Genomic DNA, 7,378 nt, shown 5'->3' with positions numbered 1-7,378 from the left:
TTTTTTATGCCTTTATTTTTGGCTCCTCTTGCTGCTTTGCTAAGTGGAAGATCATTTGTAAATCATTCCTTTAGTGTAGTAGGTGAAAAAGCTATTTAAAGGAAATTGGTGGTGGAGCCTTCCATAGAAGTAAAGAACATTTAGTGCTGGTTAAGTGCCAGACATTGTTTTAGGCCCTTTCTTGTCCTTCATTGATCTACAAGATGTCCTTTTGAAGTGAAAGTTATCTCCATGTTTACTTTTCCAGTGTTGGACATCTAGCACATACTAGGATTTTGTTCTGGCTGCAAGCAAAAGAAAACCCTCAGACAGGCTTAAATAATAAAAGGTATTTAGTGGTTCTTATAACTGAAAAATCCAGCCATGGGATGGGCTTCAGGTATGGTTTGATCCAGAGCTTCATGCTGGTGTGAGGGAGTTCTAAATCTCATGAATGAGCGCAACATCCACTGTGGAAGGGCCATCAAACAGCATCAGAAGCAGATGTCTTGACATTCACTAAGGCCGACTGGCGTGAGTCTATTGGTCGGTCATTGTAGGTTCGTTGTGGACTCCCCTGCTGCGTGTGACCCTGGGGTGTGTACTGATGGTGTGGAGTGAGGTTAGGTCCTTCAGAAGTGCAGTGCCAGCGAGGCTCTTTGTTAGGAGGAAAGGAGCTCTGGGAGGCTATTCATAGGTGTCCACTGCAGAGACACAGACCTGGGGCTTGAATGTGGTGCTCTTTGTCCAATTCCAGGGTGCTTTAATCCAAATGATACCTTCCTTAAAGTTGCTCTCCCCCAAGCAGTGTCTGATGAGCCTTTACCATCAGCATTGTTCCTCAGGAAGCACTGGTCTTACTCTGCGGCATGTCATCGTCTGGGAGTATGACTTTGCCCATAGCATCTAATTGTTCAGAGGCACAGTATGCTCCACTCTGAAGTAAGGGGGTTTAACAATATGAATTCATCCCATGTTTATTAAGTGCCTATTATGTCTTGATCTGTGTCAGGGGTTGGATTTACAAACATGCAATGTACACATGGCTGCTGCCCTTATAGGGCTATTGACTGTTGGGACAAAGGGATTAATTAAGTGGTGAAAAATATGTAATATGGAGCCTCTCACATATGCCTGGCCCTTAGCAAATAGTTAATGAATCACACAGTCTCCATTTTTATCTGTTATCATTAACAAATATATCATTTTAAGTTCTGCCCTGTGTTCCTGTGGGGACGCATAGAGCACCCCCAGGGAGGACTGTGAGGACTGGGAGAGGAGCCAGGATGGGCCCTGGGGATGCCTACACCCGGGGCCTGGGGTGGGTGTGAGGGGCGGGGCGTGCTCTGAGGCCCCTTCTAGTCCTGAGAGGCACTAATCTCCTTCCAGCCCCGGTGTTTCCATAGTTAGTGATGGATTGCTGCAGGCCCCTTATGCTCCTCCTCTGTCAGAGAGCTGGGCGGGCGGGACACACACCTCTGGAGCCCTGGAAGGGGTTCATTCATGTTCTTACACTTGGTGATTTTCTACTTGAACAGGTTCTTTATGTTAAATAATCCAGATTTCAAAATGCCTCAAAAATAAAAATAATCCCCTTCAATGGATAAAGCTGTGTGTGTGTGTGTGTGTGTGTGTGTGTGTGTGTGTGTGTGTGTGTGTGTGTGTGTGTGTGTAATGGAGTATTCTTCAGCCATGAAAAGGAAGCAAATCCTGCCATTTGTGACAACATGGATGGGCCTGGAGGGCATTATGCAGAGGAAAATAACTCAGAGAAAGGCAAATACCATGTGGACTCCAAAAAAAACAAACTCATAGAAACAGAATGACTGGAAGGTGGAAGGAATGGGGAGATGTTGGTCAAAGGGTACAAACTCTCAGTTACAAGATGAATAAGTTTTGGAGATCTAGTGTATAGCATGGTGATTCTAGTTAACAACACTATTTGAGCGTTCACAAAATAATGTTCCTTGTTTCTCCAGAACTGTTTTTTTTTAGTGGTTCTTTAAAATTTTTTATTCAGGTATATTGATATACAATCTTATGAAGGTTTTACATGAGCAACATTGTGATTTCAACATTCACCATATAATCAAGTCCCCCTCACACACCCCATTGCAATCACTATCCATCAGTGTACTAAGATGGTATAGAGTCATTACTTGTCCAGACGTTTTAAATATTGCGGACGGTTTTTCCCTGTCACAGGTGTACTTGGCGTGGTCCGAGCCCCACTCAGTGCCTCTTCCCTTATCCCCCCTCCCTCCTTGAGCTACGTAATGGGGCCCCATCCTCTGGACTCCCAGCCCTCTGGTGTCAGCTTCCCCTGGGGCATCTGTATCCTCAGCCATCTTCTCATGGGTCTTTCCACAGTATTATAAGTGATGATGACCAGGAAGGAAGACAACAGGTTTGTCATGTGTTTCTTGAACAGCTGTCACCACAGATGCCTGGAAGAAAAACCTGTACAGTATGGACAGGAATGGTCATATTTTCTTGAAAAGGAGATACATAAACTCCACACCTTTGCAAAGATTCTAGGCTCTGATCTGCTTTGAAACACTTCTCATTTCCTGGAGCACCCGTTCCTACTTTATTTGCCACTATGCCATCACACACTTTCTCTTCTCTCCTACCCTCTGAGCATTTACTCTTTTTGGCAAAAAAGTCTCTCAAAAGCAAGTTTAAGTAGAGTTACCAATAAATCTGTGTGGTATCTCCACAGTGAGTCATAATGGAAGTAAGAAAATGGTGTCATGACAAATTAGCTTTATTCTGGTTTTCCTTCTGGCTTATCGATAGTGGCCATGCAGCCCTTCCACTAACAGCCCTGGGGCTGTGCTGACTCAGAGGGGATTCGGGGATGACCTCAGGGAGCAGCTTCCTGTGTGTGTTACTGTTTTTCTTTTATTGACTGGTGTGTAGAGGAAAATTGGGAGTGAGGAACAGTACATTTCTTTGCTCTTCCTTCCGTAAATTGCTTGTTACAACTGTCAGATAAATTCCAATAAATTCTAACCAAAATAAGCAGGTGAAGAGAGGGAACAAAGGGCCATGTCGTTTGTTTGAGTGCATCTCCCGGGTGCTGTTACGCCGTCTGGCTATGACAGGCCGGGGAAGTCACACCCGGTCAGGGAGGTGGCATCTTATAAGGGGTTAAGAGGGGGAGGAGTGGGCAACTATCGTAGGGGGCGTGGAGAGGTATGATTGGGTGAAGGTGACATAATGGACAACTAGAAACTTTTTTCCTTCCAAGAGGGAGGAGGCTGACATCCGGGTCTTAGTTGGCACATGGGAAGGATGGAATTCAGGAAGAGCTGTCCCCTTTCCATATAAGGCATGGACCTTGGGGTGTGGGCTGTTCTCCTTTTATGGTATCTCTCTGTTCTGTTTGCATGTCCTTGATTTTCCTTCCTCCAGCCTAACATTCCAGCCTTTTGGTCATAATGGGCGACGACTCGATCTGACTACTTCTGGCTGACAAGGGGCATCGTGGGGGTTTGAGGCTGGTATGAGGCCGAAGGAGGGGGTTCAGTGGGAAGAGGTGCGTAACGGTGCAGTGACATCTGGTTGGTGGCGACCCGGGTCATCTGGGTTAGCCGCTGTTGGAGGAACCTGAGGATACAAGGGACTAGAGTAAACCAGAAACTGTTATTAAGGGGCCCAGTAGGGGCATTAGCCAGGCTATTACGGGGGACTGGAATTCTGGATTGAGTTTACATCTCAATGACTAGTATTAGGATTTAGTATAGGTAAGAGTGCATTATTGAAACAATACTTTTCTCTAAAATCACCCTTATTTTTATTACAAGTAGCCAGATTAAGAAAATAATTAACAGTTGGCTTGATTATTTGCATAAGTGCAGCAAGAAGAGTAATTGATTACATAGGCTCTTTTAAATATGCTTTGCTGGAACTTTTTATAAGGAATTTCAGATTGGACTTTTAAAGGCTTTTTGAGGCCAGAAAGCCAAGCAAACTTGCCATCAGGTTGTGCCTGCAGTACCTGTACATTTGGGTGAATTCCTCTCTTCTTGAGGTTCCCAAAACTTTCCTGAGGTTCTAGCACTTGCCGGGAAGTGACCTTCTTTACTCACCTGGTAAGGCTGCTGGGAACTCTGTAAGCAAGGTACTAGGCCAGTTCTTCTAAGGGGCTTTGTTGGCTTTATAAAGGCAATCTTAGTTCCTTAAAGCTGTCTGTTCATATGTGAGTTTACGCACTTATGTCTCAGGTATGACATTCCAGTCAAAGATTTGGTAGTATAACTTGTGTTTTTAATCAGTCTTCTTACAAGGAAAGCAGATTCTTATTGAACTTGTGCAAATAAACATATTGCCATGAAATATAAAAATAGTCACTGAGAGTTTTTAAATTCTGGAAGGATCAGGTAGAGAGAAAGATAAAGTTTCAATTCTGCTTATAAAGGCAGTCATTTACTAAACTGTTGTCAGCTTAAGAGAAAAAGTTTAAAACACTTTATCAACATTTGAAACATAAAGTTACAAAATCGTCTTCTTTAGTTTACTTAATCTTATGTAACTAATACCTATTATGCTGAAATCTAGTTTCTTATTAGTTTAGGAGTAATAAACAGTGAGTATAGATGACAAAAGATGTACAAATGACAATGATTAAAGATCTGATGAGAGCTTACTGTAAGACAGTTGTCATAAGGAAATTTGGATATTTCTGTAATACAAAACATTCAGTAACAAAGTTTAGCATCATTCTTTTTGACAGTGCTTTTTAGGTAAGTATATATCAGATAAATAAGCCAATTAGCTAAATATTTTCTCCAATGAGAAAATGTTCCTCTGACATGTTCCAGGGGCCCTCTGGAAAATATCAGAGTTAACTAGAGATAAAAGTACCTTTTTGAATTTGATTTTGGGAAGTTGTCAGAAGAAAGTTTCTTTGGCACTTGCTTAAATAGGATTATAGGTTGCCATGAAGCAATACTTATCTATTTAACTAGAATGACAACAAAGTACTTTAAAGCAAATAAAGAAGGTTACACAGTTGTTAGCAAAGATTAGCTTTTAGTCTTTTTAATACACAGATCTCATTTTCTTAAATACTCTGACACCTTACTGAGACTTTAAGCATGAGAAACTGTTTTGATTCAACAATTAGAGAACTTTTTGCAATATTTCAACATTAAGAGCAGACTAACAGTTAAGAAAACTTTGTCTTTTTAACTGGAAATAAAATTCTAATTTTGCTGTGTACTTGATATTGATACTTACTTGCTTTAATTTTATATAGCATGACCATATTAAATTCTTCTACAAACTTTCTACAACCTTCTTTTTCATTTAGATTTCTCTCTCTAAATAAACAGCTGTACCTTAGAACAATTACTTCCTTTGATCAAAAGACACATTCTTTAGCATGCAGAAATGTTTTCCTTATTACTTTAAGTAGTTTTAATTAGAACTTAAAACCATTAGGTACCTTAATTTTTAGTGAACACTGAGAAGTAGGCTATTATAAACTGTTACACTAGCATTCTTTGGATTGACAAATTTATGAACATTTTATAATTTCTGTTAACCATGAGCTTTACAACACAATCTCTCACTAAGCACAAAGTATACCTTTTTAACTTAGCAAAACTTTAAGGTTTTAGGTTACCACAAAGATTTCTAGGCTGTAGATAGGTATACACACTGTAACACACAATTAAAAAGGTGTTCACTTGCCACACTTATTTAGTTCACTCATTTGTAACAGCTATGCTAGATTACTTACAAGACCTTTACTGAATATTATAGAAAGCCAAGCCTTTAAGCATTTTATTCTCAAAAGATTTAGCAGATAACATCATCGACTTAAATGTCCTTAGGTAAAGTTAGGCAGCTGATAACCACAAGGACATGCCCGCCTCAGCCAAACACAAATTAGCATTAATGCTTAACATTTTTCTATCAGATTTTCTGGAAGTTTTAGAATGCCAAGTTTTCACAAGCGCTTGTTTTTAAATCAATTTTTAATAATACTGTCCGGAAGTAGGAAAATATTTTTCATCTATACACCTAGACACACCAACATACAAACTGAGACACAATGACTACAGTCAGCAACACTCCCCACACAAAAACATATACACAGACAGACAAACCGATATAAAGACTTGAGTCACTGATATCCAATTGCTTTCCTTCTCTTCAGCTTCTTGTCTGTGGCTTCTGGAACCAGAGGGCGGGAGGAGCGTGTTTTGGTGGGGCAAGAGGGCAGTGAAGGCGGAAGGAGAGGGGGCGTGGGGGTGCAGCTGCCGGAAGAGGAGAGCAGGACAACGGCATGGTTGAGAATGTAGGACTTTAAGATGGCGGCGACACGTGTGAAGAAAAAGAACTTAAAGATGGTGGTGGAGAGAGGGGTGGGCATCGCGAGCTGACGGAGGCAGGCGACTGAGGTCTTCTGGAGGATCTGAAAAGGAAGAAGGACTGAGCAGAGTAAGAGGCTGACAATCTGTAACTGGAGATCGGACTAGGAGAACCTGAGTCATTGAACACCTAACATAAAGGTCTGGGCGGGAGTGCAAAGTCCAAAAGGCCTGCACATATGGGATTTCACTCTACTCTCTGCTCCAGTGGCAATTAATTAATCAAGTTGGTGAGGAGGCTATAATTGAAAGTTCCCTCAGGAGGCCAGTGTGATTGATTGTCTAAGGAATACTGAGGGCTGGCGTCAGAGCAGAGAAAGACTAGCTTCTATTTGCGAACTTCCCGGGACAAATATAGAGTAGCCAAATTAGAAATGAGACACTGCAGTGGGGTCTGAGCCTCTTGCTTTTGAGGCCTGGTTCCCCATGTCTGCGCCACTTCCCGACTAATCCCGCTGAGGGGAGCGCCCAGTGTCCCAAGCGCACCAAGTCAGGGGAGACGTCTTGGGAGCCTGGGTGAGGGACGTCTCCCCCACCGCAGGGCCAGGGGTTCGCCGGATGCCCGCAGACGTCCTGGGGCCTGGGGTACGGATGTCTCCCATACCACAGGGCCAGGGGCAGGCCAGATGCCCTCAGAGGGTGGGCCGAATGCCCAGGGGCCATATGCCCCACCTGGACATACGTACAATTTCTAATAGACCAGGTGAAATGGAGTTAGGGAGGGAAACAGACCGGGGGAAACTGAGGGACTCACTGGAAAATAGTCCATGCAGCAGAGAGCAGGCTGAGGTCCTGGGTCGGGGTAGGAGGAGGTGGGGCCACTGGTGGCTGGTCGGGGCCCCGCGCTCATAGTCCTTCCCGGAATTTTGGCACCAGATGTAAGATAAATTCCAATAAATTCTAACCAAAATAAGCAGGTGAAGAGAGGCAACAAAGGGCCAGGTAGTTTATTTGAGTGCAACTCCCAGGTGATGTTACGCCGTCTGGCTATGACAGGCCGGGGAAGTCATACCCGG

At 43.0% G+C, this 7,378-nt stretch overlaps 1 long non-coding RNA gene across 1 annotated transcript; it reads right to left on the bottom strand.

Annotated features, from left to right (window-relative positions):
• Positions 1-1,961: 1,961 nt before the first annotated feature.
• LOC140844029 (uncharacterized) lies at positions 1,962-7,378 on the bottom strand. Its single transcript, XR_012122123.1, has 2 exons — positions 7,117-7,378; positions 1,962-6,406 (listed from the first exon to the last, which is right to left on the bottom strand). It is a non-coding gene; the product is annotated as an uncharacterized lncRNA (long non-coding RNA).

Source organism: Manis javanica, chromosome 10 (assembly GCF_040802235.1).
Source record: "Manis javanica isolate MJ-LG chromosome 10, MJ_LKY, whole genome shotgun sequence".
In the NCBI taxonomy this organism is placed as follows: Eukaryota; Metazoa; Chordata; class Mammalia; order Pholidota; family Manidae; genus Manis; species Manis javanica.
The sequence above is the reverse complement of the archived record's forward strand: the minus strand, read 5'-3'. Positions and strand labels throughout refer to the sequence as shown.